This window comes from Lathamus discolor, chromosome 5 (genome assembly GCF_037157495.1).
Source record: "Lathamus discolor isolate bLatDis1 chromosome 5, bLatDis1.hap1, whole genome shotgun sequence".
In the NCBI taxonomy this organism is placed as follows: Eukaryota; Metazoa; Chordata; class Aves; order Psittaciformes; family Psittacidae; genus Lathamus; species Lathamus discolor.
In genome coordinates, this window is record NC_088888.1 from 7,142,410 (window position 1) to 7,160,698 (window position 18,289).

An 18,289-nucleotide genomic window follows, 5' to 3' on the forward strand; every position below is an offset into this window, starting at 1 on the left:
AGATCACTGGTTTTAAAAGCTAAATTGCCACTCAGATGTTTGAACAGCTTCTTCTTGATGGGGCAGGAAGCCTCATTCGGAGAATGCACTGACGTGCTGTATTCAGTCCTTCTTCTTTTTAAATGCCGGGGACCTCCAAAATCAGCGGGGACAGAATAAAGAGAAGTCAGACAGCTGGGTGTGGAATTAATTAACCACAATGACACTTGGTATTCTCTTTCCAGTTCTTCTGAATCATGTTGGGCCAGGTCAAAGTATTCCAGCAGGCACTTAGAGACTGGCTGTTAAATCTCAGGACTTCAGCTGAACAGATTTTTACCTAGTAGGAAATCACGCAGCAACAAAAAGGCCTTATTCACCATGGCTGCACTTCACTAGGAAAGCAGACAGCAGCTAAGCATGCCTTGAGGCGTTCATGACATGAATGCCATGGCCACCTCAGCATCGAACAGCATTACCTACCTGGGAGGCCCACTGTGCTGAGTCTGTACAAAGCAAGAACCCTGGAGGGTTTACAGTCATCACAGAATCCCAGGCTGGTTTGGGTTGGAAGGGACCTTAACGCTCATCCAGTTCCAACCCCCTGCCACAGGCAAGGACACCTTCCACTAGACCAGGTTGCTCCAAGCCCTGTCCAACCTGGCCTTGAACACTGCCAGGGATGGGGCAGCCACAGCTTCTCTGGGCACCCTGGGCCAGGGCCTCAGCACCCTCACAGGGAAGAATTTCTTCCTAATGTCTCATCTCAGTCTCCCCTCTGTCAGTTTAAAGCCATTCTCCCTTGTCCTCTTCCTGCCGGCCCTTGTCAAAAGCCCCTCTCCAGCTTTCTTGTCAGCCCCTTTAGGCACTGGAAGCTGCTCTAAGGTCTCCCTGGAGCCTTCTCTTCTCCAAACTGAACAAGCCCAGCTCTCTCAGCCTGTTTCTGTAGCAGAGGTGCAGAGCACTTCAATGTTGGGCTTGAAAGCTCATAGGCAACCAAACAATGTCACTTGGTCAGGTCCTGTGATGCTTTCTTGAAGCAAACAGCAGATGCAGGACTTACTCCTCAGCTATCCCTGACTTTCAAAGATGAGGACATGTCTCCTGAACCCGTTTCTAGCTTCCCAAGTTAAAATTCAATTCTTCCCCAAAAGCATTCATCTGAACTACTCCCAAAGGCACCTTTTCTTTCTCCTTCAAATTCCAGGAGAGAACTGTTGAGAAAAAGAAAACCAAAGCAGTGAACAGGAAGGTAGTGAATTAAAGCCTTGCCTATCTGCTGCTTGCCATTGCATTCCTCTGCCTAGATCTCACTGCTCATTTTAGGCAGTCATTTGAAGCTCTGAGTGGCAAGAGCTGCTTCCTTATCCTAGGCTAGTACAGCATCTGCAGACACAATCAAGGAGCCACAATACCACAAGTCATTTGGAGTTCACTGGGCTGAAGTCAGCTTGCACTGGGTGAAGACCTGTCCTGTATGATCTTTCTGCATCTTTCCTGAAGCTCGGATCTATCCTGGAGAGGTAAACTGTGAACGTGGGGAGCTGTCAGTGTGGCTGTTCACTGAACTCCTAGTACAAGTGATGGCTCGCAAAGCCAGTTTTAGCAGGTTTATTGCACAAGAACACACAGAGTAGCTGAATATATTGAATGAGATTTGAATCAAGGCCCAGAATCAGGAGAGGGAGATTGAAAACATGCCTTAATACCTCTCATTTAATTGCATTATTACTTCTTTCTTTCCCCCCTCAGCATATTTCCTTTCAACTATACAGGGAAAGTCTCTCCAGGAGGTCACTGTTAATAAAGAAAAAGGCATATTCCTTGTACTTGTGATTGATTAACATTAATCACTTGTTGCATGCCATGCAGTAATCCACCCTCAAACATAATTAACAATGTCCACATGCAATTAACAATGTCCCTTTTAATAATGTGAGGAATGCAGGCTCTCTTCCCCCCCCTACAAAGGATTTTGGCTGTAACAGGGTCCAACATTTCAAGGTCACCCCAGCAGCCTCAGTTCTGGATGTAATCCACCCCTTTGCTTATACAGACTATAAAGAGGTGAGTTTAACTTAGGTCCATCCTCAAACCAGGGCATCCCCTCCTCACTGCCCAATGGAGGCATCTGCTAGGGCTGTAGTTTCCATAATCACAACACAAACAAAACCAATCTCACCTTTCCTATTACAAATGCTAGTTCATAGGCTGCTTTAGGAAAGAAAAAGAAGGTTGCAGACCTCTCACCATGATACAGATTATAGCAGAAAAGATGCTACACATTACCTCAGCTGCCTAAACCCCTGAAAGCTCTAACATCTGCTTCTACAAGTCCATTAAGAGACAATTTAAGCTGCTTAGAAACCCCACCTGCTTCATCCTGAGCAACATTGGAACCCTTCTAAGGAGGGGTCCCATACCAACATAGATGAGGGAACATCATGTCAAGGGGAGGTGGAATGATGTGGGTGACAAGCGACTTAAGCCACGAGGCTGTCCCTAAGACAGTGTCTGTGTAACTGGACATCCCCTAGCAGAAGGTATGGGGAAGAGTGAGCTCAGAGGGTTTTCACTGAGAGGAGCGATTACCAGGGGAAGCACAGCCCTTTACATGGGGCAGAAGCTGAGGTCTGCTGGGAATCCACAGAACTGAGGAGGCTGAGGGCGAGGCCACGGGAAAAGGAAACGTGAGGGACCCCTAAGCTGCCCCTGTGCTGCTCCCCTCCTGAGTGCAGGGTCTGGAGATGCCTCCAGCCTCGATCCCTTGCTGTTGTCCTTGCCTGCCTCAGTCACAACGTGTGACTCAGTGCTGTGGTGAGATGAGTTGAAGCCTGTGGTGAGCAGGGTGATCCCACTGGAGACAGAGTGAGTGCCTCCGCAGTCCTCTCTGACCCTGACCCACATGAAAGCCGCTTTCTCCAGAACCCTCTCACCCATGCTCAAGAGAAGAGCCCAGCCAGTCCCCACCACAGGTCATCCTCTGTTGTGGAGCCACGCTGTTGGATTCAAGTAGTGCCTGTGTCCTGCCACTCTGGGAGTCATTCAGCTGAGATCAGAGATTCTGGAAAGGAAAGAAATAAAGCAGAAATTAAGCAGAAATAAATCAACAGTTTGGTCTCAGGATCGGAGAGGAGTCCTGAGTGATATGGGCATCTGGGGACATGGCCCCTAGGATGAGGGTGGTGGCTAGCTCTCAACTTTGTGAGACAATCCTTGGCTTAGGGAGCTCCCACTATAAGCAAATGGAGAGTATGGGAAGAATGAAGTGAAATTATTTACCCAGAGCTCTCAGGCAACCATTAGCAGAGCTGAGACCTGGAGCCCAACTGCTGAATTCTACCCTCCTGCATTTTCTTCCTCTTGGGCACAAGACAGTCTTGATAAACGAGTAACATTTGTTTCTGAAGCTGCTGTTTCTAGGCTGGAAGCACTTCTCTTGTCTCTCTCCCCATGTGTCTATTCCCATTCATATAGAATCTGAGAACGGTTTGGGTTGAAAGGGATCTTAAAGATCATTTAGTTCCAACCCCCTGCCATGGGCAGGGACACCATTGCTCTCTCTGTTGATACTATCAAGTTTACCGGCAAGAATATTTACAGGACCAGGCAAATCCAAGCAAATCTTACAGACCATGGCCAAAATACAGGTTTTCTGCATGCTCTTCACAGCAAACCTGGTTTTAACAGAAAACGGAAAACCAAACACCTTGCAGTGAACAAACACCCCACAAGAGATGTTTCTCAGATAAGAGTATCCCAGCAAGGTGCTCCCAAACAAACCCAGCGGCCTGACCGATAGCAGAAACACTGTTGAGAAACATCACAGGCAGCCCGCAACACACTGGCTGCGCAAGGAGAAGGAAGGAGAAATCAGTACAGATCTGTCAGAAACCACTTCTCTCTGATCTATCAGAGCTCAACAGATTTGGGCTCCGATGGTCAAACTCCAACACCACAAACAACTTCGGAGTTTGAGGAGAGGCTGGGAAAGCCTGTAGAGAAAAGCCAAATAGGGATTTTTCACTCATTTGGCTACCGCATCCTGCTCCATGCCGAGATCCCACAACCTCATTCTAAGGTCATGCTTTCTGCAAAGTCCTCACCTAGGAATTTTAAGTAGCAGCTCAGAAATCAGTGCTTTGAGGAGTGGGTAAACATTTGCTCTGGAGACCAGCAGTGCCACCGTATCTTCATAGACCTGGCCATGCCACCTCTAACTTTCTATATCTCTCTCTGCCTACTTAAGTGTTCCTGATCACTCTATGCCACCCAAAAGCTTCTTCCAAAAGGAGTGTACACACCACTTACTAAAGGGGGCAAACACAGATAAGTCAGTCCATGCTGCAAGGACCTCTTGTGTGGTTCAGAGGAACGCCTCTCCCCACTTCTCTCTCTTCCCAGCCATGCCATTCGCTTGTATTTGTTCAAGCTGGGACAGCTCAGCCTACCTTTAGGGCCTGATGCAGCCTCTCCCAGCAGGATGCAGGGTCTGTTACCAGATGAACTGGTTCTGTTACAGATTTCCTGCTCTCGTAAGTCCTGTGCTATATAACGCTATCACAGAGCATATCCGTGATAAAGTCAAAAAACCTCCAAGAAAGAAATTCAAGAAACTTCCAAAAAATCTGGAGAGGGGCTTTTGACAAGGGCCTGCAGGGACAGGACAAGGGGGAATGGCTTTAACCTGACAGAGGGGAGATTGAGATGAAACATTAGGAAGAAATTCTTCCCTGTGAGGGTGCTGAGGCCCTGGCACAGGGTGCCCAGAGAAACTGTGGCTGCTCCATCCCTGCGCAGGGATGCAGTCTGGTCTAGTGGAAGGTGTCCCTGCCCATGGCAAGGGCTTGGAACTGGAGCTTTAAGGGCCCTTCCAACCCAAACCAGTCTGGGATTCTATCATTCTGTAACACAAGTTGGAAGAGATTTCTGGAGGTGATCAAGTCCAGGTCCCTGTTCAAAGTAGATCCAACTTGATCAGGTTACTCAGGTTCTTGTCCTGACTCACCTGAGTTAAGGTCTCATAAGTCTATAACAGCTAAACCCTGGAGGCACCTCTCTTTTTTGGTTTAATATGGGAGTAAAGCTGCCCCTTCCTTCTGGCAGCCTGTTGTATGCATTGCTTAATGCAGTGATTGGCCCTTGCCTTTCAATTTGCACTTAAGAATTTCTTCCTAATGTCTAATCCTCCGATTTCTCTCACACAACCCAATGGCTTCACCAGCAGTCTGGCCACAAAGTTTGCCACTACAGACCCTCAGGGCCAGTTCTTCTTTGCAGAACTGAAATCCCTCTCCATGAATTCCTGCACTGTGCATGCCTTCCACCAAAAATTCACTCATCTCCTCTGGAAAAACAAAACAAGCCAACAGCTTCCCAGTCACGAGAAGATGAGCTCAAATGTGACTTGGAGTGGCTGCACTGAGCCACTCGGAAACACCCCACGTTCAGACAGTAAAAGGCACTATCCAGGTACAACATCACCCCCCACCCAAGGTGGAATTTTCCAGCACCAGCTCAAAACGAAGCTGGAAAGCAAAGAGCAGAATGAAGAAGCCAAAATGAGGAAAGGAAGAAAACACCATCTGAGGTCAACATCAAAACCTAAGCAAATGGAAATTTCCAGGCAGAAACATTAAGCTGAAGAGGGAAAGAAGAATCAATCAGAAGAGCTTCAGCATGAGAATCTCAACTCGGAACAAAACAAAATTAGCTGCAAAACAAGAGACAAAATGAGACTCAAGGAATGCTAAAGAAAGATTTGGGAAAGAAGTGTTCTCACCAGAGAAAGTCTAAAAATAGTTTATTTGACAGAAATACTTTTTATTAAAATCACTATTGCCTAACCGAAAGGAGACTAACCTCTGATTACAAAACCCATGTGCCCTCATGCCAGCAGTCAGATCCCAAAAGTCAGAAATTGATCGATTTCTACACTGCAGAATTCCAAAGCCAATCTAAGGCTGTTTATTTGCCGTCTGGATTTTAGAGCTATGAACCAAGTTTTCCATTGTGTTTGGGTTTGATTTCAACATCCTCTCTGGAACATTTGGCTCATGTTTTCAGGGGTTTTTTCTAAGCAACACAAGGGTTAGAAACTTACTCTTTTTTTTTTTTTGTATAATGAGAAAATGGAGATTCTTGTGCAATATCTTCCTTCCAGCAGCTGGGATTTTAACAAAAACAATATACATGTATATATGTATGTATGCATGCAATCACCCTGAGGCTGCTGACAACCGTAAGGCTTGGCGACCACTGCAGTATGCCATAAAGAAGATGCTGTCCATTTCCCCTCCACACATAACTCTCATTTGTGTCATTCAGTCCCTCTTCCAAAGAGTTCACTGCAGTGCTGGCTGAACCAGTATATACTGAAATGAGCTATTTGTAACTTCTTTAAGGAATTTCCATTAAAGTGTGACTTGGATGGCTCAACAAGCAAATGTCAATGCTGCACCTGCCACAGCCGAACAAACAACATCTGTGCTTGGATGGGATCAAGACATTGTTTGCTGGAGAAGCGGCGTTCCCAAGCCTATCACAAATCCCATGAAGCCTGTGAGTGCCAGTTTTTAGGTTCACATCTCAAACTAAACTCAAAGAAGTAGAAAATCACAAGCAGACATGGAGCGCCTTCATGATTTCATCAACAGCTCAGAAGAGGCCTGTGCTGTGTTTGTTCTGGCAAATACATGAAATATCTGAGCCTCACGAAAATACAAGTAAATGATGAAGCAATTTATGCCACTCTAGAAGAGCCCTAGCTCTTTCTAGCCTGTGGATATCGACACACAAATGCACGCTCGTATAGGCTGATCTTCCAATATGTATGCCTCCAAACTTACCATGGAAGTATCTCCATCCAGGGATTTGATGCTGTTTTGCATCTCCATTGCAAAAGCAGGATTCTTTCAGGCTAAGAGGCTGTTTTGATAATCACTGAAGGTGTACATTCCTTAGATACAAGTTTCTAATGAAAATCTGGGTAGCAAAAATGCTTCAGTCAAAATGCTAGACCTATTTCAGCTGAAACTCATTTCACAGCTGCGGCAGCACTGGAGCCAATTCTCATCCATGCTAAACATCCTTTACACTGCTCAGAAGGAAGACAGGACACTTCATATGGCACCCGAAGTAATTCACACCCCATTTAAAATCCCTGCTTGCTGGCACGAGGATCAGGCTCTGCAACCAGAGCAGGGAGCTCACCAGGAGGGAGGGTGTTTTGTGGATGAGATCTCTGTTCAGATCTGTGGGTTTGCTTCTCAGCAAGACAGAGCTCACTGCCGATGTCAGAGAGCAAGCAGAGCTTCTGACTTGGCCTTGGCAATTCTGCCTAACCCAGCACTCCCAAGGACTGATCCCTGATGACCCCTTGCAAACTACTTCGAGCTGCCGCAGTTTCTTGTTGCAAACAGGGACAGCCATGACCAAGCTGTACTTAGAATCATAGAACCCCAGGCTGGTTTGGGTTGGAAGGGACCTTCAAGCTCATCCTGTTCCAAGCCCCTGTCATGGGCAGGGACAACTTCCACTAGAGCAGGTTGCTCCAAGCTCCATCAACCTGGCCTTGAACACTGCCAGGGATGGGGCAGCCACAGCTTCTCTGGGCACCCTGGGCCAGGGCCTCAGCACCCTCACAGGGAAGAATTTCCTCCTAATGTCTCATCTCAGTCTCCCCTCTGTCAGGTTAAAGCCATTCCCTTTGTCCTGTCCCTACAGGCCCTTGTCAAAAGCCCCTCTCCAGCTTTCTTGTTGGCCCCTTTAGGCACTGGAGCTGCTCTAAGTTCTCCCTGGAGCCTTCTCTTCTCCAGACTGAACAAGCCCAGCTCTCCCAGCATGTCTCCATAGGAGATAGGGAAATGGGGCCATTAAGCACACTGGGAGCAGTTGTAAGAACCTGCTCTTCAATCTCTGCTGCAGCCATGAGCTGAGACTATTGGTTTGCAGATTCATCTCTACCAAGATACCACAAGGTGGCCACAAAGAGAAGAACTGCTCCTTGGCTGGCATCTCTCAGGTTTCAGGTGAGCCAGCACTTCCTCAGGCTCTCAGCACAGGCAGGCAGGGAGGAGAGGTGCAGAAGGAAGGCAGGACATCACATCAGCCCCCAGAAGTGGGAGTGCAGTCATTTTTTCAAGCTCACTGTAATGTTCAGACTGCTCACCCAGTACTAACTATCCAGTTATCAGTTTCACATATTCAATGAACTAAGCCAATTACCCATCTTTTCCTTCAAGTGTGGAACACTTGTCTCCTCAGCAAAGCAGAAATGTGGGAAGGTGGAATAAGTGTTTGTGAAAGTGCCAGGTAAGAGCAGGGAAAGGAGCCAGGCACTGGAAGGGAGGAGAATAGATAGAAAAGGCCTGAGTTATGTTGTCTGGGGAATTAATGCTTCAACCCAGTAATTAAACAAGTGATGTCATTCATTACAAACTCAAATTAGTACAAAGCTAAGCCTACTCCATGTGCCAACACCCTTCCTAGAAGCACAGGTAACTGATGCAAGCAGAAGCCCCATGTTCTCCTGCAGGAGATCTAGCAGCGAGGGTGTGCTTCAGACAGACCCTCTCAAGCCCTGCTATTCGGTCAGCAGGACTGCCCAAAACCACCGGAGGCAGTCTGCATTGCTGCCACCAGGTTTCAACCTGCTCACTGTTTTCTCTCATTAGCTACTGGGATAAAACTCATCCAAGCACTAAAAAGAATAATATTTCTTTTAAAAGGCAGAGCAAGCACCAGAGTCCAGCCCTTACTACAAGAGCTGGGATGTGATGGAGACTCATAGACTTCTACTGTGTTGGCCACTATTCCCTCACCCTGGGACTGGTGTGAAGGATGGGAGCTCTCTGGTGGCAACGTGTGGATTTGCAGAGATGGACTTTCAGTGGCCCCTTGTTTCCATAGAATCATAGAGTCGACCAGGTTGGAAAAGACCTTCAAGATCACAAAGTCCAACCATTCCCCAGCACTGCCAAGTCCATCACTAAACATGGAAGACACAAGAGCATAACAGAAAACCAGCCCTGTGCTGCCTCTCCTAGTGCACTGATAGCAGATAGACCTATACACTGGACAAGATGCTTTCTAGTGCAGGGCTCCATGGTTCAGAACCTCCTGGCTGCAGGAACTAGGAAGAAACAATAACTATAAAGGAGAGGGAGAAAGTTAAAAAGTTTTTTCCTCGACAAATTCCCTTCATGCCACCAGATGGGGCCCTGCCTTCAGTCATCAGGAGGCAGCTGGCCTGGCAGGGGACAACAGCCCTGCAGCCTTCTGATCTCCCACCTGCGACTGATGCGGTCAAAACTGTAGGGACGCAGGGAGAGGGGAACAGCCTTGCTTTGCCTGGCCTCCCAGAAGGACACCTTTGCCTGGCCTCCCAGAAGGACACCTCATGGCCGCAGGGCCACCTCCACCCTGAACCGGGCTGAGGCTGACTTTGAACCTGGAACAGAGAGACTCGGAAACCAGGAGAGCTGAGCATCTGTTGAACATCTTTGTTGGTGACATGGACAGTGGGATCGAGCACCCTCAGCAATCTGCCGATGACACTGAGCTGTGTGGTGCCATCAGCACGCTGGAGGGAAGGGATGGGATCCAGAGGGACCTGGACAGGCTGGGGAGATGGGACCATGTGAACGTGATGGCATTCACAACAGCAAGTGCAAGGTCCTGCCCCTGGGCTGGGGGCAAAACCCTGTGACCCAGCTTCAGCGTGTGCTTGAGCCCACAAATCAACCGTGTCCTGGGCTGCATCCCCAGCAGCGTGACCAGCAGGTCGAGGGAGGGGATTCTTCCCCTCTGCTCTTCTACATCCTTTTTTTAGACGACCTGATATATCAAACAGCAAAAACAGTGAGGGCAACCTGGTGTGCTTGCTCTCCCTAGCACCTCACCCACAGTGCCACTGGAGCTCTTGGACCCATCCAGTCCCAGGCTGTAGGCAGGAGATGTGTCCTACTGCCCTCCCAGTTATGTTCCACAGGCACTGGCAGTGCTGTTGATACCAAATTAAACTAGTATTTCACAGTACATAGTGACTTAGACAGGGCTACGGGGATTCTTAAACTAGTATTACACTGTGTATGGAAGCTACAGGGATTCTCATGATAAGGAAGGGACGCAACAAGAGAACCAGATGTCTTCTCTCAAACCAATGCAGGCCTTCCTCCTGCTGATAAGGCCTGAGAAATAGTAAATGGCTGTGAAAGAAAACTGCTAGAGAAGCCTCTCAGGGTCATGAATTAGCCCAGACAAGAACATGTAGGTAACTGGCAAGACTAAACACACATTTGGTGTCCTTACCTAATGGATTTCCATAGAAGTATAAAACCAGTGGGGGTATTTCTGCCCAAATGACCACCGTGACTCCCAGAGGCCACTCCTCAAATCCACAGTGCCTGCACCATGGCCTTATCTACCCAAATTACATAGGCAATGAGGAAACTGGGCAGGCATTGCACGGAATTGTGATGAATATGTCTATAACAAAGGTATACAAGCTGTAAACTGTCTCTTCTCGGTGTGCGTGAGTGGCGAAGCGATCCCCATGCTCCCAGTACTGCAATAAGGCAATGGCAGCTTCTAACCCGTCATTCTGGTTGGACAGACTATTTTCTGGATTTCACTGCCACTGTGGCTTCTCACCAGTGCCACAGTGGCCAGGGCTGTGCTTTGGAAACGAGTGCTTAACCTCTCCTCTCTGCCGTGCAACTCCGGCCTCCAGTAACCACCCCAAATCCTCAGATCACCCCCCTGTACACCAGCACACCCCACTCAGTGCTGCTTCATTCCCTTTGGATGGTTTTGAAGCGCCTTTCAGTACCCTCCAGCAAATCCTTCCCAGCTATCAGGCCCTGAGCACCCATCATGCTGACTAACATGGTCTCCTCACTTCCTCTTTCATTACCCCATGCATTCCTTATCTCACGGTTAGGCAGTAAGCAGACTGGGGTGGGGATTTTCCAGTCTATGCCTGTACAGCACCTTGCACGCTTGGTGATACATGTGGTAGGGCTCATTCACATCCCGTCTAATTGTACCCTCAGAAGCCCTCCTTATAGTGAACTCCCAATTTTAACCACCCCAGTAACAAGAGCCAAGCTTCCCCCATTCACAGAATCCCAGACTGGTTTGGGTTGGAAGGGGCCTTAAAGCTCAAGGGCAGGGACACCTTCCACTAGAGCAGGTTGCTCCAAGCCCCATCCAACCTGGCCTTGAACACTGCCAGGGATGGGGTATCCAAAATTTCTCTGCTCAACCCATTCCAATGTCCCACCCCCCTCATGGTGAATAATTTCTTCCTAATGTCTCATCTCAGTCTCCCCTCCGTCAGGTTAAAGCCATTCCGCCTTCTCCTGTCCCTACAGGCCCTTGTAAAAGTCCCAAGAGCTAAACCTAGACAGGTTCAGCAAGTGGTCACAGCCCCAACAGACACAAACAGCTCCCAAGCCAGAAGAAAGAGCCTCATGCAGAAGCAGCACGCTGCTGCAGAGTTGCTTTGTTATTCAGATGCAGCTAAAAGCAAACCCTATGGGGGAAAAACAACCTGCTGCAACACCCTCCTGTCTGGGCGACCGTGTGAGAGGAGAGGGGGTTAATTTAGTCAGGAAATAAAAACATATGAACGGCATTGCATCCAGATCTCAGCAGCAGCCACCTCCACACCTGGAACAAAGCCCACGTAACCTACAAATGATTATTCCCTAATAAACTCATGCACCTATGACACATGTTGATGTAGTAGCATTATCATCCTGCATGCAGAGCAAAGGGATGGCCTCAGGTTAGGGTGTTACCCTGCAGAGGCAGCGAAGGCTTCATGAGACAGACCACAGATTTCCTGCCCAAGGCTGGGAGGGTTCTGCAGCCTCCTTGGCTGAGCCCTCCCCATCTATAAAAGGGGTCGCACACACAGCCCTGTCTCACAGCAAAAGCTAAAGGAAAAGCATTCAGGTAGCGCAGTCAGAGGCTGCTCAAAGCTTTACCCACTGGTTATGAGGAGTTCAAGGACTCAGTGCAGTTACAAAGGCATTTAGGGACAGGACAAGGGGAATGGCTTTAACCTGACAGAGAGGAGACTGAGATGAGACATCAGGAAGAAATTCTGCCCTGTGAGGGTGCTGAGGCCCTGGCACAGGGTGCCCAGAGAAGCTGTGGCTGCCCCATCCCTGGCAGTGTTCAAGGCCAGGTTGGATGGGGCTTGGAGCAGCCTGGTCCAGTGGATGGTGTCCCTGCCTGTGGCAGGGGTTGGAACTGGATGAGCTTTAAGGTCCCTTCAACCCAAACCAGTCTGGGATTCTGTGATTCTGTGAAATTAAAAAGAATACAAGTTCTGGCATCCATCCGTAGCAATTTAGGACAGCCTTTTCATTACTGTAAAAATAGCATGGGTTTATAAGCAACATCCAGCTCTGATCACCACTAACTCTCAAATTGTGTTATAGAAGATGTAACAGTGATAACACTTCCCAAATGAGGAACTAAGGTAAAGGGACTGCAGTGTGCCCAGCCTCACCCCACAGACTAGGGCGGCGGGTCAGACCACATTCTGGGTGTGTTGTTCCTTCACACTGCTGGCTGTGCCACACGGCCTCCTCATGGAGCAAGGAATGGAAATCACCATCAGGATTCCCTCCTCCCCCAAAATTTCCCTTCAAATTTGTACTCCTGTGCATCTCCTAAGCAGCATCTTTCAGCCATGCAGAGCAGTGGGCTTCTCAAAGCTCTGCTTCTGCCAGTGGCATAGCGATGACTGTAAGGTTTACAGAGACTTTCTGTTCCTGTCTAAAATTATCTTTGCTGAGCCTTGCGACGCCAAGAGCACAGAGCCAATATTCCATAAGCCCTGAGAAAAACGGACTGCATCACAGGCACACTGAGCCAGGGTGGTTACAGCAGCAGCCATCACCCAGGACCAGTGCTCAGAGCCACCACCACATCAGGCCTCACACAAGGGGCACAGGCTGTTCCTCTGCTGCAGGAGACAGGACATGAAGCCAGAGCCTGATCCTGCTGTCCGGGTGCTCTGTGGTTGTGGGATGCTTGTCCTGCACAAGCACAGCTACAGCCTGGGGAAGACTGTATGGGGCAGCTGTGAGGAGAAGGACTTGGGGTACTGGGTGAAGACAAGCTCCCCGTGACCAAGCTTCAGTGTGCACTTGAGCCCAGAAACCAACCGTGTCCTGGGCTGCATCCCCAGAGTGTGAGCAGCAGGTGGAGGGAGGGGATTCTCCCCCTCTGCTCTGGTGAGACAACCCCCCCTGCAATCCTGCATCCAGCTCTGGAGCAACAACACAAGAGGGACATGGAACTGTTGGAGTGAGTCCAGAGGAGGCCATGGAGATGCTCCAAGGGCTGGGGCAGCTCTGCTCTGGAGAGAGGCTGAGAGAGCTGGGCTGGTTCAACTTGGAGAAGAGAAGGCTCCAGGGACACCTTAGAGCAGCGCTGGTGCCTAAAGGGGCCGACAAGAAATCTGGAGAGGGTCATTTGAGAAGGGCCTGTAGGGACAGGACAAGGGGGAATGGCTTTAACCTGACAGAGGGGAGACTGAGATGAGACATTAGGAAGAAATTCTTCCCTTTGAGGGTGCTGAGGCCCTGGCCCAGGGTGCCCAGAGAAGCTGTGGCTGCCCCATCCCTGGCAGTGTTCAAGGTCAGGCTGCACAGGGCTTGGAGCAACCTGCTCTAGTGGAAGGTGTCCCTGCTTGTGGCAGGGGGTTGGAACTGGATGAGCTTTAAGGTCCCTTCCAACCCAAACCTGTCTGGGATTCCGGGATTCTGTGATCCCTGCTTGAATTGTGTGATCAGGGTGAAAGAGGATGACAAGACATGAGGTGGGTGCAGACAGATGGGGGAAGCAGGGGCTGACAGGGTGACAACAACCATTAGCACGAGCAGCCGCGTTCTCAGCTCACCAGCTGCTTTCCCAACTGTCTGCCTCCTCAGTTTCCAGCAGCAAAGCAGCAATTTGCCTCAGAGCACAGTCAGTAGCTAAATCTGCCCCTCAGAACATAAACTATTGGGGAGACAAAACCCAATTTCCACGGCAGAAAAGCAAGGCTTGCAGGGCTGTCATGTAGGAGTTTGCCTAAGTAAGGCATGGAGCAGGCGGCTCAAACCAGCCACCAAATACTTCAGAGTGAAAGGCTAAAAAAGGAAGGTTAGAGAGGAGGAAATGAGTCAGTAGCTTGGAGGGCGGGAGGGGGAGTTCAAATAGCTAAGGCATATAAAGTAAGCAAGCAGTCACCATCTCAAATGCTAGAAGTCAGCAAGGTGAATGTATTGATCTTTGGTTTCAGTTGATGCAGGGTCTCATTCACAGACAGGAGTCCACAGTGACTTTTGTGATGGTCCATGCTGGGTTTTGATGCAGTCTTTCACTCGGCAGATCCCTGTTAGCTCCATTCACCCTGGTGTGTCAGACCAGAGCCAAAGTAGTACCAGCAGCTACAGGATTGCTGAAATTTCATGGGCTCCCCCATAGCTGGGGGATGGATTTTGGTGGGGTGGAAGTTCTAGGTTAATCGCAAATGCATTTTGGCTTAAGAGAAGAAGGGGGATTCACCTTTCCAGATGGTTCATCCAGACATCCAGCCTGAGCTTTCAGCCTAGCTTATTTATAGCGCTAATGCTAGGGAAAAAAGGACAAAACTCATTCAGTGCTGAAAGCAGCAAAGACAGTAAAAACCCCTCCATCTCCACAACGCAGTAGCGATCCACAGCATTCATTTCCTTCTTCATAACAACCTTGTATTGCACTAAAACCCTGTGGGCAAAGAGGGAAATCTCACTCCGAGAAGACTTTAACCTCACTATGGAGGTGGCAGTAACAGGCATGCATTAGCAGTATGCCATGCAAGGGTCAGTGGCAGCATGGCAATGAGCCACAAGGCACCACTTCTCCCACTCTCTGCCCAAGGCCCCTGTTCCATCAAAAGGTCAGGACTGATGGAAAGGGAGCTTGTAAAAGGAAGCATCAAAATTCCCTCCCAAAACAGGGAGTTTCCCCCTCGGTTCAGGCACCAAGACAACAGCTATGTGCTCTAGCAGGAGGAGGCTGTTGCTAGTCCTCTCTGAAGGAAACTGCAGTGCTGCAAATGGTTGGGGTGATGCTTCAGGTCACGGGCATGTGAGGAGCAGGTTGTGGAGTCTGGGAGCACAGAAAGCAGCCTGGGCTGCATCCCCAACAGTGTGACCAGCAGGTCAAGGGAGGGGATTCTCCCCCTGTGCTCTGCTCTGGTGAGACCCCCCCCCGGCAGTCCTGTGCCCAGCTCTGGGGGCAACAGCACAGAACGGATGTGGAGCTGCTGGGGCGAGTCCAGAGGAGACCATGGAGATGCTCTGAGGGCTGGAGCAGCTCTGCTCTGGAGCCAGGCTGAGAGAGCTGGGCTGGGTCAGCCTGGAGAAGAGAAGGCTCCAGGGACACCTTAGAGCAGCTTCCAGTGCCTAAAGGGGCTACAGGAAATCTGGTGAGGGGCTTTTGACAAGGCCCTGTAGGGACAGGACAAAGGGGAATGGCTTTAACCTGACAGAGGGGGAGATTTAGATGAGACGTTTGGAAGAAATTCTTCCCTGTGAGGGTGCTGAGGCGCTGGCACAGGGTACCCAGAGAAGCTGTGGCTGCCCCATCCCTGGCAGTGTTCAAGGCCAGGCTGGACAGGGCTTGGAGCAGCCTGGTCTAGTGGAAGGTGTCCCTGCCTATGGCAGGGGTTAGAACAGGATGAGCTTTAAGGTCCCTTCCAACCCAAACCTGTCAGATTCTATGATTCTGTGACTGTAATAAAAAGACTCCCCTTTCCCTACACAAGCAGCAGCATGGCATTTACATCCTGTCAGGGTTCCCAATCTGTAACATACATACTGCTCATCACCATCAAGCAGCTCCTGGTACAGCGGTGGAGCTCCCAGTGCCGTGCTGGTACAGCACATAGAGCCCGTGGAGTCTTGTACTAAAGCAGGCTGGTACCAGCATAACCATCTCTGTGCACAGCTCCTGCCTCTAGCTCCCTCAAAGCAGCACAGCCACTGTCTTTATGCCTCACTGGGCTATGCTGTTTTGTCATTTGGGGAATGAAACCTTGGTTTTGATGCTTTGTAATTAAAAAATAAGACAGGTTCTTGGTAAGTGCCCTTCCCAGACCAAGCACATCATTCCTGTGAAACAGAAACAAGTGAGAGATCTCCCTTACTCAGCTGGTGAAGTTTGTCCTCGCTGAGGCTCCTTTAACTTGTTAGATACCTTCGCAACCCACTGCAGTGTTTCCAAAATCACAAGACCTCTCAGAACAGCCTGAGCCAACAGGCCAGCTCCAAACTCATTTTCCCTTATAAGTATACAAGTGCAACAGCCCCAGCCCTGTTCTCATGGCCTTACATCATCCCTTCCCCTCCTCCCCAGGATCTGACTTCTGTACCCCTCTTTCAAAGCAAAACCCCACAGTAAATTAAGACTTTGCTCCAAATTTAATCATTCCTTGATTAAAACAGAAGACCTTAAGGAAGAGCTACCCGCTGCCCAAAAAATTAAGTCCTAAGTTGTACTGGTAGGTCTATTGCTAGTCTCACCACAAATCTGATGCAAATGCTCTTGCAAAAGGGACCTTTGGCCAGTGAAAGCCACCCACCACGAATGCAGAATGAACTAGCAGTGTTTTTTCCATACATGCTTATCAGGTCTTTCAGCAGCTTCTACCTAATGTGAATAGGCCTAACAACATCTATAAAAGGGCATATACTGGGGTATGCTGCAAGGAGGGGAAAAATCCTTAATTACAACAGCAATAGGGGTAAAAACTCTAAGGCATGGCTCACACCTTTCATATTGAAGCTGTAGGCTAGCTGTAACCTGGTATGAAGTACTGCTGCCTTATACCCCATCGCTGAAAACACGCAGTCCAGTCTTGGCTTTGTTTTCTGCTTACAAGAGACTCGGAGACTCAATAAATCAGCCTGGAGAAGAGATGGCTCCGGGGAGACCTTGGAGCAGCTTCCAGTGCCTAAAGGGGCTGAAAAGAAATAAGGAGAGGGGCTTTTGACAAGGGCCTGTAGGGACAGGACAAGGGGGAATGGCTTTAACCTGACAGAGGGGAGACTGAGATGGGACATGAGGAAGAAATTCTGCCCTCTGAGGGTGCTGAGGCCCTGGCACAGGGTGCCCAGAGAAGCTGTGGCTGCCCCATCCCTGGCAGTGTTCAAGGCCAGGTTGGATGGGGTTTGGAGCAACCTGCTCTAGTGGAAGGTGTCCCTGCCTGTGGCAGGGGTTGGAACTGGATGAGCGTTAAGGTCCCTTCCAACCCAAACCAGTCCGTGACTCTGTTCTACAATTCCATGAATAAATATAATTGACGCCAGGGGTGCTTAGCTGATCAGTTCAAGCCGGGAACATCACTGCAGTCAGGATCCAGGAATGAAACCTAACATTCTACAGATTTATTAACCTCAGCAGGTGCTTCTGTCATCTGATTACAAACCCCCCAAGCTTCCCTGCCCAAAACGTTTAGAATATAGCATTTTGGCATCATTTAATTCAGCAGCGCTGCAACAGACGCGGAGCCGCAGCTTCTCCCCTCTCGGCCCGCCTCCAGCAGCAGCGTTTGTCAGCCTTGGACCGACCACAAACCGTGCATTGTCCCCGCCACCTCGGCCCTGATTGCAGCGGGGACCCGAACGCTGCTGGGGCGGCCGGGAAGAGCCGTACAGCGCTTCCTCCTGCTGCTGCTGGTGCTGCTGCTGCTCCTGCAGCAGCGAGGGCGGGCGCGCTGAGCCAATCAGGAGTGCCTGACCGAGATCGCACCAAAGTAGGTATTGAAAAAACCCGGAAAATAATTAAATAAATGAGGAAGGGAAAAAAAAAAAACCCAGACAGAGAAAAGCCCCACACTTCCTCCTGCACAGCTCTTCCGCCCGCCCCATCTGCTCCCTCACAGCCCGCCTCCCCCTCCTGCTCGCCTCAGGGTCATGGCCACCCCATGGCACCCTCTCAGGACCCCCCAAGCCCCCTTCACCTCGCTCTCAGCGCCTCAAATCCTCTTCGTGCCCCCCCCCCCCCCGCCGCTCAGGATCCGCCTCCCCTCGCCCTTTCCCCGACGGCTCCCTGAGCCCCGCACCGTCACTCAGCCGGCGGCTCCCCCCGTGATTGGGCAGCGCACCCCATCCTGGCCACGCTTTGGGGGGTGTCCGGGGTCGGGGTGGGGGGTGTCTGTGGGTGCTTGGGTTTCTGTCCCCGCACCCCGTGCGGGCGGATACACGTGTGCTTGTGGCGCCGGGCGGGGTGCGGGGGGGGAAGAGGAGGAGGAGGAGGAGGA

The 18,289-nt window shown here is 50.0% G+C and overlaps 1 long non-coding RNA gene across 1 annotated transcript; it reads right to left on the reverse strand.

The window, feature by feature from the left end:
* Positions 1–818: 818 nt before the first annotated feature.
* Positions 819–18,170, reverse strand: LOC136014681 (uncharacterized). Its single transcript, XR_010612828.1, has 3 exons — positions 18,092–18,170; positions 16,799–16,981; positions 819–3,043 (listed from the first exon to the last, which is right to left on the reverse strand). It is a non-coding gene; the product is annotated as an uncharacterized LOC136014681 (long non-coding RNA).
* Positions 18,171–18,289: the final 119 nt, after the last annotated feature.